General features: G+C 38.2%; 1 long non-coding RNA gene and 1 other non-coding gene across 2 annotated transcripts in view; both read left to right on the top strand.

Annotated features, from left to right (window-relative positions):
* The window catches only part of LOC139586411 (uncharacterized), a 447,190-nt gene that overhangs the window by 246,744 nt on the left and 183,921 nt on the right, over positions 1–16,525 (top strand). The gene's annotated exons all lie outside the window — the stretch shown is intronic.
* TRNAL-CAG (transfer RNA leucine (anticodon CAG)) lies at positions 9,306–9,388 on the top strand. Its single transcript has one exon. It is a non-coding gene; the product is annotated as a tRNA-Leu (tRNA).

Genomic DNA, 16,525 nt, shown 5'->3' with positions numbered 1-16,525 from the left:
CTAGGCTCACAACAATAATTTGCTGCTTCTAAACAATTCCCTACTTTGAAAAGCATATTTAACCAAGTTGTAATTATTGTTGTTTTGAGGTCTGCAGGTTAAAGCAGAATAAGATTAATCCCCTTTGGTTGAAAAAACAATTTATACTGTAACTACAAAATATTTTTGCTAAATAAAAATATTAAACTAGATTGAAATGTTAATTGCTAAAAATATTTTAATGTCTGCTGCTTGGGGACTGTATTCTGGGATTCTGAATCATAATAATTAAGGTATTTCAACTTTTTGGATCCCTTCAGTATCAGGTAATGGGCCACAGCAACAAAAAGTGTCCTAGCAGCCCCAGATTTATCTAAGAAACGATTCCATAGCCAGTGTGAAGAGGCTGGTAAATTCAAGGAGAGCAAGGGCAAGGTGCTGCATTGCAGGGCTGTGATATGTGTGTTCCCAGGCACCTCAGCAATCCACAGATGTGTAAGGACAGGACTTCCTGGGGAGTCCTAATTCTGAGGAGAATCAAAATAAATTTGGAAGAACTCCTTCTGCCCCTAATTTGTGTAAGCGTAATTTAGTGCTAATAGTCCCACATATTTCAGTGGGAATTGTTCTACACAATACAAACTTAGCTGAACCTTAACAGACATTTTGGCTATGAATATTTGAATGTACCTGAGATAGGCTGGGATTTGGTTGGGAACAGCTAAATCAGTTTTCTCATGCTATCAGCACTTCAGATCTAGAATGGGAGCAGAATGTATGACATGAATATTCTCCAGTGTACATACAGGCTGGTTGCTGGCTAAGATGCATGGGTAGCAGAACAAATTCAGATTAAACTGCAATATATATTGACCAGCTGGAGCAGTAAGCTTTGCAGAGAAGTGTAAGGTTTTCCTTTAGAAAGAAGATTAAGAAGGAATGGAATCGTACAGTCCAGGCCTGCAGACATCCTCTCAAGGCACTGTTGAAATCAAAGAGAAGCAAGCCAAGTAAAGGGCAACTTGCTGTTGGGCAGGGCAAGCTGCAAGTGCTGCAAACTCAATATGAAGATCCAGTCAGGCATCTTTTGTTAAGAGGAAAAGGGTAATGCTCTGGTTTGAATGTATATGAATGGTTATGCCCAGAAATCCTGTTCTGAAGAGACAAACTCAGTGCAAAATGTGTAAAACCTGTGTTACATGTCTAGTAGCACTGCTGAAGGAATAAGAGTTACTCCAAAGTTTAAGTCCCACCATTTACATTTCAGGTTTCAGCATACTGTAGTGTGCCTAGGAGCCTGCAGGACTTATCCAAAAATTATGCAGATGACTAGAAATCTCCCCAGTGATTTAAATGGGTTTGGTTGAAGCCAAAAAAGCCATGTCCAGACTCCAGAGCAAGTGTAGGATGACATGTGCATGTGTGTGTGTGCAGTGGGGAAGCAGCACATGCACAGATCCTGCTGTGAAATTATAAAAGGAAGCAGCTGGTGAACTATCCCACAGAGCTTTGGACTCCTCAGGGTAATTAATCTTGTATAAAATATGAAGCTACAAAGAAGGAAAAGCTAATATCACAGTAGAGCCATAAGCATCTGCCACTTGAACCTGACATGGCAACACCACAGGTCTAATTCTGGGTTTAAGTTATCAGTACATGTCAACAGCAGGCACTGCTCCAGTGAAATGCAAGACAAGAAAAATATGCTCCACCTGAATATGGACTTTAGCCTAATAAAATATTAGCTAATATACAATAACATCCCTAAACCCTAAAATAAGAAGTAAATTCAGCCCAAAATTAAACACACAAATTTTATTTTTTACCATTTTTTCATCCTTTATTTCTGTATTGCCCTGTGGTTCAAGTAAATAATTTTGTTCTAGCCAATATTTCACTAGAAATGATTAAATGCACCAGAAAGAAGTAAAAACCTTGTACTTGTTCATAAATTTGGTGAAAGTAAGGCACAATAGTCCTAACTATATCCTGAAAACTTACTCATTGCCACCGTTCCCTCAAAGTCTGGACTACTGAAAAATGGTGCTCCCAGAGAAGCTACGTGGGCCACCTCTAACTATTGTGCTTACTATTTAATTTGTTTTTCTGAACTTTGGTAGAAAAACAGATTAGTCTCATATAAAAAACAGAAGACAGTTACTCTTAGAAGAGTAGTTTTCTTTCTTCTCTTTGCAAAAATGGAAGTGTAGCAATGCAATGTTAGTCAAGCAACACTGTTTCTCCTCACAGATAAACAATTTTGCTTTGTTCATCTTCCAGTAAGCATATTGTGGGTAACTTCCTAATCAAAGGCTCTCTCTTTCTCCCTTAAAATCAGTTTTTGAAAATGTCACACTTCTACAGGCTCTCCAAATCATGCATGAGAAAGCACCCAACAATGTTTTCTGATGTTAAAAACTCCTGCCTGATCTTAATTAAAAAAAAAAACCTACCATGAACAGCTAAAATTCAAAATGAGCTATGATTGCAAAATCCCTTTTCCATGCTCAACAACACCATCCTCTCCTCGTACATCAAAACCCCACTGAGGAGATTGTTCTGTATGTGAGACAACAGACAGGAACCTGAAAACTGCTGTTTGAAGAATGTGATTATGCATCCTACATAAGAAAACATAAGCTGTGTGCTAAAGAGAGAGGGCAGGTTTCACAAAAAATAAGGGCTTATATTGTGCCTTGTTGATTGTATCTGGTGAATGACAGTAACACCAAAGTTTAGCTTCATTTAAGGTAAAAAAAAAATAATCTCCCTTTACCTATGACACAATTTTGCCTAAGATCTTTGTTGAAACACATGATTTTGAGCTCCAGAGGGTAAAGGTAATTTCATGTCAGCATATATTGAGGAAACTCAATGGATCAGGTGTCTCAGGAATGTTTCAGCTCTAGCTTACTTTTTCAAATCCACACCAGGTTTTCCCATGATTTATGGTTTAGTCCCAGTGGGGTATGTAAAGCTGAATTACTGATCCCAGTTTTAGCCAGAAAAGATGAGAGCACACCACAGCTTGTAGCTACTTTTTGCTTCAGAAAGAACAAAGACAGGGATTGGCAAACTTCCTAGCCCATGAAACTCCCTTTGTGAAGCCAGGATCAAGAGACATAGAGACATATGCAGAGTCCCATTTTGGTTCACCTCTGTCATTAGAACTTTTGCATTTCCCATGCCTGAAATCTGACAACTTTAATGAAGAAATGAATAACGAAGAGTAAGTTGCTCTTGTGTTTTAGTATTAAGAAAAACCATTTTCAGAAGGAATTCTGTTCAACAAGCCATGAGAAGATTAAATTTTTTGAATCTATTTCCTTCCTACTCTTCTTTGTCACTGCTGCTACCAGGAGATCAAGATAAATGTCAATTTCAAATAGTATTTTTCAAATGTCTTTTTTATTAGCAGCTACTTGCCATGTTTGAATAGTGGTTGTGTAAGGTTTGCTTCAGCTATTGATTTTTCAAGTATCTGCTAGGTCCCACACTACTGTTTTTCCTCTCCAAATAGGATAGCTGCAATTTAAAACCAAGGACTGAAGAATAATGAATTTTCATTGAAAATTTTCAAATAAGTAAATATAAGGATTTCAATCTGTGAAGTTTCAAAGTTCAAAGAGTTTTCTCAATACAGTGGGATAAATATGTAACAGTTAAACTTCTTTTTTTGCTGCTTTTGTTCATGAAGATCTTCCCAAATCAGGAAGAGTCAGGAAGAACCAGGAAGAAGCAGAAAGAACCAGGAAGAATCAGAAACAACGAAAGACAAATATTTGGTCAGGAAATATGTCTGTTAATAACCTAAAGATGTGAAGTTGTACCACAACTTTGGCAGTCCACAGACAGAGCTCATCTAGACTATATAAAAGTTGTAATTGTTTTTGAAAAATCATACTAGGATGAATCACAAGATTATGCTATTTACCAAGGAACAAAATCCCAGATATAAGTGAATTAGTAGTCAATAATCTAATAGCCTTAAAAAGGGTTACTGGATGCATACTCCAAGACTAATAGATAGTCTTCCTCATCATTTAATAAAGCTTAAATAATGTGGCCTTAGGTAACAATCCTTCTGTAGACAGGATGATAGACATGCTAATACATTTTGTAGCAGAACACATAATTTCATTTTTTGCTGCCTTCCACCTCCCAAATTCATACATTTTCAGACAGAAAAACAAAAGTTATAACACAATTTCCAAAACTAGAAGGCATCTTAGTTGGGAAATGTTATGTTATTCTCTCACTTGTTAAACACGTCTATTTATATAAATTTATTTATATAAATTACAGTATTCACTATCATAATTATTAGTGCTTGATTCCACTGTATAGAATCTTGAACCCTGAGCTTTTATAAGTCATTTAAGAGCATAGCTATACAAAAAATAGCCCCTAATTTTCATTGTTTTATGGTTCTACTGCTACTCTAAAGGAAGTACTTGTAGCATGAATGAGTAACAAAGCTAAGCTGATGTTAAGCACAAAAATTATGCACAATCCAAGATGTACATAAACTAATAGCTGTCTTTGCAGACATTTGGATACTAAAATTAAAATATAAACTAGGCTTTTACGTTAAAGGTCTCAAGTGATAATCATTGTGTTTGTACTTAGTTTAGAAGTTTTGGAAAAAAAAGAATAAACACACCATCTTCTTAACAAGGTATAACACTTTGTTATCACTTGTTTGCTGCTTACTTTGCCACAAGAAATTGCAAATGTCTGTCATTCCCCATGATTGTTCATACAATCAAACAAGGAAGGAAACTTGACCCTGAAAATTTCTGTCTATGAGGAGGTGATTGAAAAGTTTCCCAGCTGTGTTATATGTATACTTTATTGTTAAATGCTGCTGAATGCTCAAAAGCAATTTATCCTCTTTTTTTAGTTTGAAAACAGTTAATTTACAGTAGTATTAATAACTGCTTTAGGAGATATACAGGTTGATCTACAGAAATTTATAGAATTTTTAGTAGAGTTTTATACAGAAATTAAAAAAAAAAATCCAACGCATTCTTGTCAGCAGGTAAACCTGTCTCTTCACAATGAGCAGAGGCTGGACAGCACCTGGGAGCTGCATGATGGCTAATGGGATACACAAGAACTACTAGCAGAGCTTCCAAAACCAGAAAGCAAGCTCAGTAACTCCAGTCTTGCTGCTCCTGAGTCAATTTTTTTCCAAAATATGAGTAAAAGATTGTGCTGGTTTTGGCTGGGATGGAGTTAATTTTCTTCACAGTGGCTGGTATGGGTCTGTGTTTTGGATTTGTGCTGAACACAGAGTTGGTACTGTGATGGTTTTATTACTGCTGAGCAGAGCCAAGGCCTTTCCTGCTTTTGCTGCTGCCTCACTGGTGAAGGGGCTGGGGGTGCTTGGGAGGGTGGGAGGAGACACAGCCAGGACAGGTGACCCCAGCTGACCAAAGGGATATTCCAGACCATGTGGCATCATGCTCAGTATAGAAAGTGGGAGAAACAGGAGGACATTTGAAGTGAGGGTGTTTGTCTTCCCAAGTCACTGTTATGTGGTGGGGCCCTGTTTTCCTTGGGATGGCTGAACACCTGCCTGCCCATGGGAAGCACTGAATTAATTCCTTGTTTTGCTTTGTTTGTGTGTGTGGCTTTTGCTTTCCCTATTATGGTGTCCTTATCTCAACCCATGCAGCTTTTACCCTTCCAACACTCCCCTTGATCCTTCTGATGAGGGAATGAGTGAGCAGCTGTGTGGGGCTTGGGTAATGGCTGGGGTTAAAGCACTACACAGACATATTTTTACATTAGATATTGGAATGTGAGAAATTTTTGAGATGCATAGGCATATTAGTTTAAAAAACCCCACCTCATGATTATAGGAGACACACCAGGCACTATTGCTCTGCAGGTGGCAGTTCATGTCTGCAAGAATAAAAGTGAAACTCTACCAGGGAGAGGAGCTGGCACTGACCTCCCTTCCCCAGAGCTGCCCAGTTAAAGCCCATTCATGGATAGGAAAACAGAAGTAAGGGGTTGAGACAGACTTCAGTGGAATTTCATACCCTTCCCATAAAATGCTTTTTGCCTTCCTGACTCCATGGAAACATAACAGTCAGTAATACCAAAGGGGAAAAGAGTAGTAGCCAAAAGGAACAAAGCTGTGGAGGAATCAGGCCTGTGTTAGCAGACAGAAAGGTAATCAAGTGGGGGTTGTGGAGGTGAAAAAGTGGATGTCACCTTGGCAACCCAAGATAAACTCATGAAAAATGCAATGGGTTCGCTATGAGGGAGAAAAAGACAATCAGATTAATATTGAACCAAGATGCTTTTATTTAGTGTAGGTAAACAATTCTCCAAGTGATGTGAATGCATAAAATATTTCTTTATTCTCTTTCTAGAGTGGCCTGCACATTCTAGTTATCACTGACATATCAATGTGTTAAACAGGTCAGAGAAATAGGCATGGAAACTGATGCTGATTAAATTTTATTCTGATTTCTAGTAAGCAGTACTACAGTGGAGTTGTAGCCTATTTTATTACTTTTTAATTTGGTTTCTTAATCTGATTTTTTACCTGATAGAAGAGGGCTGAAAACAAAAGGTTTATGATTAATATTTGATGGAAAAGTTAGGAAGTGTTTTTCCAGTTCAAGATTTGCATTTTCTTTTATTCTTTTAAGTTCTGGCTGTAGATTCTTTCTGGACTTTTAATTTGCCTCACTGAGATTTGGGAGCTTGATGAGAAATTCTCTTTTCCCTTTTGCGCACTCAATGTGAGACTCACAAAACAGGGTTTTCAGTCTGAAAAACAGTCTAGAATAAAATATAGATTCAGTTCCTGAATAGTTGAGGCTGAGGCAAGATTTCTTGCACTGTTGAGTTAGGGAACACCAGCTTCCTGACAAAGCCTGATTCCACTCAATATCCTGGCAATAACCAGGTAAGGAACTCAGTTGTGTGAAAGCCCACAGACAAAATGTCATATACAAATTCATAATAAAGTTTTGTCATCAACATGGAAGACATTGAAACATAAATAACATCAATTTCTTAAACTTTAGGCATAGGTTTTTCTTTGTTTGTATTGTTTTCTGACCTTTGCCTCTATTTTAGCATCTACCTCTAGCACTCATTATGCATTCACATCTGGACACGTGCATGCACTGCTTTTTTAAATGCATTTATGAGTTTATGTTTTTATTCTTTGAAATTCTTAATAATGTTAAATCCCATTGTTTCACTATAACTATTTCTTTGTTACTTTTATAGACAATGTACTCCTTAGCTTTGCTCCTTTCCTTTAAGCTGAACAAGAAAAAATGCTGACAAAATAAAAATGACTGGCTAAACAAGGTACTGCCCTGCAGCAAAGAAAACATTAATAATTAATATGTATTATGGCCAAGAATTTACATAGTCAGATTTTAGACCCACTAAAGGATCAATTTTGACTGTTTATTCTGATTCCCTGAGACAGGTCAGGAATTTTGTTTATCAGTTTCCAAATCTATCCCAAGAACTGCAGAATCAAGCTAGGCTGTTAGTGAGCAATCTCCCAGTGATTTTCAGCTAAACCTGGAAAACTGTGAGGACTGCAGCACAAGGCCTTAGGTTAAAAAACCTTCACATGTACCATTTTTCACTTAAATGTGTATTTCAAGTTAAAAAAAATTCTAGACTCCAGTTCAGGAAAGTATCTCTGTTCACAACAGCATTTGACTCTCTGTCAAGACTCATACAGTGATGATTTAACACATAATCCTTATATTAAAAGTACTTCATCTTGCTTATCAGACTTGACAAACCATAAATTTTCAATCCACTGGTAACACTCCACACCCAAAGGAAAGCATCTGCATATGTCTTCCCTTGGGAATAATATTTGAAGTTGGGATGTATCCTTTAGCCTAGGCAATAGCTTCCTCTTAGACACAAATTGATCGCCTCTGGCAGGGAAAAGGCACACTTCAAATGAGTAAATATATAATAAAAGCAGTTGATTTAAATACTGGTGAATTTTCTAGATCATCTATTTTGCAGGTTTTTTTTAACAGACCACATAGTTTTAGGGTATTTTCTTAAACTAAGACAGCCCTAGTACTGAAGCTTGCAGTTGTGCACACCAGCTCTTGCACTAACCTTACCAGTGTATTTATAAAACTTGCTGTGGGGTTGCTTCCAGGCACCAAAGAACATCCCCTCTCTCCAGACACATTTTTTTCCCCCAAAACACACCAGGGAATAATTTATTGCTCACCTCCTCACCTCTGTGTTTTGTCCATGACAGGTTCCAGGACCATGGCAGTGTTCAGTGCTGGCTACAAGACCCGGGAGAGAACTATCAAAAGATTGGGGCAGAATCTCTTCTGGCTCCCACTTTACATCTTGTCTGAGGACCAATGAGCAAAACAGGAGAGACAAAAACCCAGTCTTGGTCTCAGAGGAGGATTTTATTTCTTTTGCATTGGACAAGCTAAATTCAGCAAGGAAGCTATGTCAACATTGGAATAAAGTGGTGCCAGGAATGGTATAGTAGGATGTTGAAAATGAGAAAAATTGCAGCTTTTGCAGCAGCTGACAGTCCAACTCTCTTAACACACAGTCAGGTTATTTGAAGTTAGTAACTACAGTTGTATCAACGGCAGGGGGACAAACATACCTGCTTGGTTCTTCATAACTCTGACCACTGACTTCACTTACTTATTTGAAAGCAAATATTGAAGGTAAGACTTAGTATGAGTACACACTAATGCAAATTTTTCATTATTTTACATACTAATGGCAAAAATCTCACCCAGACAACAAATTAATGAAGAATTTAACCTGGAGAAGCTGGAGAAAAAGTACATCATGTCTACTTAGCAGTTTCTTCAACTTTTCATCTGCTCATGTCATCAGAACAAGCCAGCTGGAAAATATTTTAGTTCATTTTTATACTCGTAGCAAGCAGTACTATTATAAAGAAAAAAAAATATATACCAGTATCTTAAAAGCTGCTATGTTGGCATGCATTCCTGGAGATTTTTTCCCCTCTTCAATGTTAGTTCATTCTTACAAATGTTGATTTAAAATGTCTGCAAGTCTAGTCTTAATAATAGGAGATTCAACTACTGTCATAAGGAATTTCAAATAATACTAGGGCCGGAAATTTTATTTTAAAAATGCACACACACAAAAAAAATAAAATTAAAGAAAACAAGAGCACTATTTACAGCCTCCTCTTACTGCTTGCAGAAATATTTTTGGTATATCAGAGGCTCATAATCCCAACTTGCTTTCATAATTCATTACAAATGATGACAGAGTGTTCCAACAGAACTTTCTGCCCATGCAGGCAGGTCAGGATGGCCGAGCGGTCTAAGGCGCTGCGTTCAGGTCGCAGTCTCCCCTGGAGGCGTGGGTTCAAATCCCACTTCTGACAGCTTCTTCTTTATGCCACCCAGCTGAGTGGTGCAGCTGACACACCTGAAGGGCAGGAGCCGTGCAGAGGGACCTGGTCAAGCTCCAGAACTGGGGCTGTGGGAGAATTCATGGGAACCTCATGAGGTTTAATAAGAGCAGGTGCTGGTGCTGCACCTGGCTCAGGGCAGCCCCCTGTCTCAGCACAGGCTGGGGAATGAACAGATCCAGAGCAACCCTGCCCAGAAGGACTTGGGGGTGTTGGTGGGTGAGAGGCTGGACATGGCCCAGCAAGGGCACTGCCAGCCCAGAAAGCCAAATGTGTCCTGGGCTGCATCCAAACAGCCTGGGCAGCAGGGACAGGGAGGGGTTCTGCCCCTCTGCTCCACTCTGGTGAGACCCCACACCTGCAGTGCTGCATCCAGCTCTGGGGTCCCCCCTAAGGAAGGACATCACCCTGCTGCAGCGAGTCCAGAGGAGGGGCCACCAAGTTGAACAGAGGGATGAAGCCACCTCTGTGATGAGGAAAGGCTGTGAGAGAATTGGGATTCTTCAGCCTGGAAAAGGGAACGTTTTGGGGTGACTGGATTGTGTCATTCCAGGACGTGAAGGGTCCTTACAGCAATGATAGAAGACTATTTACAAGGATATGTAGTGATGGGACAAGGGGGAATGGGCTCAAACTGAAAGGTTTAAGTTAGATTTTAGGGAAAAAATTATTTCCTGTGAGTGTGGTGAGGCAGAAGAACAAGTTGAACAGGGAAGCGGGGGATGCCCTATCCCTTGAAGTGTTAAAGGCCAGGTTGGACAGGCTCTGTGAAACCTGATTTAGTTAAAGGTGTCTCTGTCCATGGCAGGGGAGTTGAAACAAGATGATTTTAAAGGTCCTCTTCCAACCTAAACCATTCTATGATTCTTTGTGTCTGTGAATAAGGAAATATTAGTAGAGAAATATAACAATATAGGAAATCTTGGAGCTTTTCTGCATTATTATAATGAGGGATTTTTAGGGCTATTAGACTGCGCAGAAAGATTACAGAAGTCGTATCACTTCCTATTACAATTGCATAGACATTCATAAACCTGTAGTCATGATTATGCTATACAGAATAAATCATGAATATTTATTTTTTTCCTCAGCCTGACGGAAGAAGAAGACTGAATAATGAAAAATTGTATATTTTTCATGCAAAATGACTTTCTGATAAAGCTGTAGCAATACAGTTGCAGAAAAGTTGAGTATCACTTGGATCCTGCAGGCAAAGAGGAATGTAACTTGGGCAGGTTTTTGCAGATGAAATTGCCTTGCACTGTGGTAATGACAACACTGCAAGGTGCTCTATGGGTTTCTCTCCACTCTGGCACAATCACTCCCTCTCAATAGGCTCCTGAATGCTATTCCTGGAATATAAATCAAGCTACATTAGAACAATCTCTTTGCAATGCTCCTACCTACATCACAGATGGGGGTTTTTTGAGTTTGGTTTCTATGGCCTAGAAATGCATGGTAATTGAGAGACTTGGTCTTCTTGTGCAGAGCTTGGGAGGCAGGAGGAGGCAAACAGGAACCTTGGTGTGATGAGAGAGCCTGGGCACATGGGCTGGGCTGTATTTTATTGTCAAACACAAGATTTCCATCTTGGGCAATCACAAGATTTCCATTCAGAGAATAATGAAATGATGCCCATCTGTGATGGGGCAGGATGCCATCTAACCTCACAACCCAAGCAACAGGATTGTCTGTAGCACATCCCTTCCATGGATGCAGGCATCTTGCATGATGCCTAACTGATTTAGAAGTATCTAAAGAATTTTTAAACAAACCTGTTTAAATCGCAACAATATAAAATTCAGGGCTATTTTTCTCCTTTATGTTTTCATGCATTCCCTTGTGAAATTAAGGTGTTCAAGAAAAGTGATTACTGCACACTCAATTTGACAATTTTTATGAATTAAAATGAGCTTACTCCAAGCAGTTTGCCTGTACCTGATGCTCACCTATTGCCTCTGCTGGTCCTAGTGATGTTAATGTAACTTGCAGTTAAGGTGCAATAGAAATGCTGACTCTGCCAAAATCTTCATAGAGAAAAGTTTTTTCTAAAGTTTGGGAAATTCTCTTGGGTTGTTTTGGGGGTTTTTTAGTTGGTTTTCTATCTTTTCTCTTGTTTTGTGAATTTTTTGGGGGGTTTGTTGGTGTTGTTGTTGGTTTTTTTTTGTAAGAAACATCTCATAGATCAAAAATTCAAGGAGCCTGGCATACTCTGTAATTTGGACTTCAATGTTTCACTCCTTAAGGGAGATTTGAAGCCAGGAAGTTGAAAGCCAAGTTTAATCATATGTTCTTTGGTACTTTCAATTGATCTGTGATGTCACTTGGGATATATAGATTGATTACACTTGAAGTCCTGTTTCCTTGAGCAGCCCTATATGAAATTCAAATTAATCAATATTCATATTAAATTATTTTAGCACAACCAGAGAGGCTGGAAGTTGTTTTATGAAGTACTAGGTTTTCTTCTTTTTGTCATCACCTCTTACTTCTTTTAGCATAATTTTTCTGCATTATTCTTTCTCTTACTGCAGGGAAACATGCTGTCCTATGACTTTTCTTTCAGCCTCCTTCTCAGAGAGGAATCATCCAGTTTTCCTGGCTCTTCCCTCCAGCTACTCCCTGAAATATTCATATTTTACCTTGTGTACACATACATTCCTCTATTTTGCCACATGCTTTTCTATAGCTGTATGACCTTCAGCCAGGCTTTCAACAGGGCTGTCCTGCTAGAGCTGAAATATCTGTCAAGGATTAATGTGGAGGAAGAAATCTAAAGGAGACAGAGTGGGTTCAAAACCAGTTACTTCGGATAAGATCAGCGACAGTAATTAATTTCTACTCCATGCAAAAGGGGATTGAAGAAGAATTAGGCTACACTACACCTCAGTGTTTTTCTGGGTGTGAGAAGCATAGACAAGCATGGCTTCTGAAGCCTGATTGCAGAATAAAAGCATTATGGACTGCAAGACTGGGATTGTGTGCTCAAACTTTTAAAGAGCTCCCTCATTTACCTTGAAACTCTTGAGTAATGGCTTAATTACAGAAAAACGTTCTAAAGAGAAACTTGATAACAGAGATTTCTATTATCTAATGGAACAAGAACCAATGAAAGGAAAGTTTAGTGCTATGCTTTTATCCTGTTATTAGGAGTACGGTAGAATTTTTAATAGTGACCCAGATTAAGCAGAAGTATTTGCTTAATATTTCTAGTTGTTATTTGATGATATATAGACAATTAATTCATCACCTCTGATGATAATAATACTAATCAAATATTATAAAAAGCTGAAACAGAAAATAATGGACAATTTTAAATAATAGACACAAAGAATTTGCATTTAGGAGTTGTAACAATGCTAAACTATTTAAGCAACTTATGTTGACTTCAAATGTTCTTTAGAAATTTGTACGATTACCTTGTTTTAAAATTTAAAACAAGTAAAACATACAACAGTCTGTTCCAGGCTTGTCAATCTGACACTGATCTGAATCACATAAAGAGCATGTTAGTCTGATAATAAAAAACTGAACAAGTAGAAGAAATAACAAAAACATCCAGAAAACAGATGTTTTATAAGTTCAGTATAAACAAATAAAACTGATGGAATATGCCTGCCACTTTCTAAAGCTTTTTAATAGGTGCAAAATGATGTCTTGATAAGTAGAACAAGGTTGGAGGCATAAAGTCTAGAGTAAATAACATAACCACACTTGCACAACAGAGAACAAGAGCTGCAGATGTGTCCTGAAATGAGCCTACAGGTGATGACTGATACTCAGCTTGAAAATAAAAGGATTAATGTAGTCTTCCAATGTTTAAACAATGAAGTACATTGTTGGAGTTTCTGTACTTATTACTGTGGTAACCTGATACTGAAACACCACCAGCTCAAGGAAGATTTTGACAATGTAGGAAAGCACTGGGGAAGAATACAGGAATAAATAAGGATAAAGAAAGAATATTTTAGGGAAATGTGTAAGTCTTTGTTTCAGTTGGCAAGCATGTCTTCAACTTGGTTTTCATATCAAAACCTGATGGCTCATATACTTCACCTTAAGAGAAAAGACAAAAATTATTGATAGGGGTGAGCTAGTTGGAAGTTTTGGTGAATTTTCTATTTCCAGAGTATTTGTTTTTCAAAGCTGGAAGTTCTCAGCAATTTCGTAGAATTTGATGGCTTGCTGCCTATAAAAGCTGCAGTCCCCAGCCATATTAAGCTTAGGAGAACAAGTACTTTAAGTGACTTCTGAGAGGTGGGAATATTCTTTGTCTTACAGCAAATGCAACTTGGTTCATGGTGACAGAGGTCACTGGTTTTCTGCAGAGATTCTGTCTCCATCACAACTCCTATGTCCCTGTTTCTTTTACATATTTAAAAAGAATAAGGCCTTGTAGAGCCATGCTGGCAGGGATACCTCCTAGTACTCCTATACACATCCCTGGATTTCCATAGATATAATTAATCCAAATCTGCATGGAATGGCTTAGTCTAAAGCATACCACAGGCAATGAATGAGATCAATTCAAACCTCTGTGAAATAATGACCATAATTGCAATAAAAATACATAAAAGTGTATTAACTGAATAAATTCCTTTTACATTTCTAGCATATTTAAACTGATACTATTAAAGGGTACTGAGGGGGTACATTTATTTAGAAAAATCAGATTAACATACTTCAGCATCTTCAGTTTCTTTGTGAGTCTTAAATATATTGTTCTTGATGCAGATAAGTACAAGAAAGTGTAAATTTCTACCTGCATGCTACCAAAGCACATTTTAAATCATGACCTCAAAGCTCTTTGTGAGATAAAAAAGTACCACAATTTATTAACAGGAATGTAAACACCATGTTATGTAAAAGATTTAAAGAGAAGGGAAGGATAAAAGCTAATTTTTTCTTACTCTGTTTTGGAGAGGTCAGAGGAAACTTCATCTTGGTAAAAGATAAGCAGCAATGTTACTCTGAGTGTTCTGTGTTTAGTCATATATACAACTTAACCATGCCTTTGCATTTATTTGCAGCACTTTCTTATTAGTCCATCTCCTTTCAAAGGCATAATGGTCATACCAACTTTTAGATTCAAAGTGTCAATATACTTAAGGGTTTCAGTCAGATCTTAATTGATAGTTCTAAGAGGGATATATGAGTATCTCAAATGTGGCCCATGCTTGGACCCATCACATGAATATTGCAGGCACACATTATTCTGCTCAGGGAAACAGAAAATGTAATTGCTAATTGTTCATAAAGGGTTTATTTAACTAGAATTTACATTTCTTTAAGTGACACTCCCAGACAGAGAATGTCTAAGCTCTCATTAAAACACATTTTATTAACAATTAGTTAGTCCATATTAATTAATTTGTCAAAGACAATTTCTTTCCCGTCATTCCATCCTTTTTGTATAATAGCTTGTCTACATAAACTTGGGGTTTTTTCTACTGTACTGAAAAGTGTCTCTTTGGAGGCAGGCAAAGAATAAATTTTTATAAAATCCAGATTATATTCACTAATGCCAAGCCAGCCTTGTTAATATCAAACTGAATGGAGAAAATCTAGCATGAGGAAATTGATTACCCTGATTCTAGACTCTGTGTGGCCTCAAATTAAAATGCCTGAAACAGGGCCATACTTCTCACTATACACATACTTCTGCTGCAGTAAGCACTTCTGCAGCAAACATAATTCAGAGAAAATGAGATCCCATACTGAACCATTTTACATCACAACATAACATGCAAGGCCAAGAAGAGGCAAGTATTATTCCAGTAAGAAATACTGCAAATAATTTTCACAGTAAACTCCAAGCGTCCCTGGCCACAGGACATCTTCATATTCTTAGCTCATTCCTGTGAATCAACATCTTTCCTTTATAGGATGGCAAAGAGAAATGCAGGATTCCTAAGGTCCACTTTGAATAAACTGTTTTTCAACTAGAGTCAGGCGGGTTATTGACCCAATTATTGTTTTTACAACTAAAAAGAAATCAAGTAGACAATCACTGAAACACTGAACACTGAAGGCCTGAGCCTTTCTAGCTCTGCCAGAAACTCAGGAAGACATCTATATCATTGAGAATATACAGGATTATAAGCAAGTTCCCTTTTTGCCTGTACTTTCCAGGCAAAACTTCACAGAGCACTTACAGACAAGAGTTGAAGCCTTTGGCATGTGGGAACAAAAGCACTGCTGGCCCTCTTGCCCCATGTGCTGCACTAGCACGAGTGGGATCTGCACTGGAAACTTACAGATGGTCTTCTAGTCCTTCCTGCTCCTTCCCTTCAGCTGCACGGGGAACAAGGTCTTCTGGAAGGGTGGAGAAGTTTGCTGGCATGGCAGTGGCATAACTGCTCCTCACTTCTGAATGAGATCATCACAGTATTCTTTAGTTCTCATAACTAACTTTTTATTTCCCATACCTTTCCAGGGGAATCCGAAGAACAATTCCTAGGTTTTAAGGGAAAAAGTTAGGCTGAGAACTGCAGGATTTGCTTAGGATAACTGGGAATGAGATAAGCTCTGTGGAAATTGCTTTTAAATTATCATTGAGTGTGATGTAAGATTGGCTTTTTCTCCTTTCTCTTTTCCCACTTGTTTTTTGGACACTTGATAATTACTTAAGTGAGGGAATACAAAATACCAGTTTGTGGTTTTCAGTCTGCCAACATAATAAATGTTCAGAGTTTTATTTTTAATCTTTAACAATAGAAAAACAGATGGCATGAGTAATTCTGTAGTGTCCTGTGCACTATCAGTATTCTCAAAATGCTATGGACACTCATGGTATTACCACAACCTCACAGTGAGAGGAAGGGGAATATCATGGCAGCTGGGCTGGTATTTTTGTTGCAGTGTAGTGGCCATTTGAGTGTGCACAGAAACAGAGAGAGGAAGACTTATCCATGTGTGTAGGTTGGAAGAGACCCCTGAGGGCACCTTCTCCATCCTCCTTCTCAAAGCAGGACCTCTGAAAGCTGTTTGACCAGGGCCACACACAACCAAGTCCTGAACTTCTCCAAGGATGGAGATCTCACTAACTTTTTGAGTCACTCTCTCTCAGTGCTTGGCCACCTTCAAAGTGAAAATATTTCTTGGTGACCA

This window comes from Agelaius tricolor, unplaced genomic scaffold, assembly GCF_023055355.1.
Source record: "Agelaius tricolor isolate 1412-34295 unplaced genomic scaffold, bAgeTri1.0.p SCAF_2, whole genome shotgun sequence".
Lineage (NCBI taxonomy): Eukaryota > Metazoa > Chordata > Aves > Passeriformes > Icteridae > Agelaius > Agelaius tricolor.
Note: the sequence above shows the minus strand (reverse complement) of the source record. Positions and strands in the feature narration are given on the sequence as shown.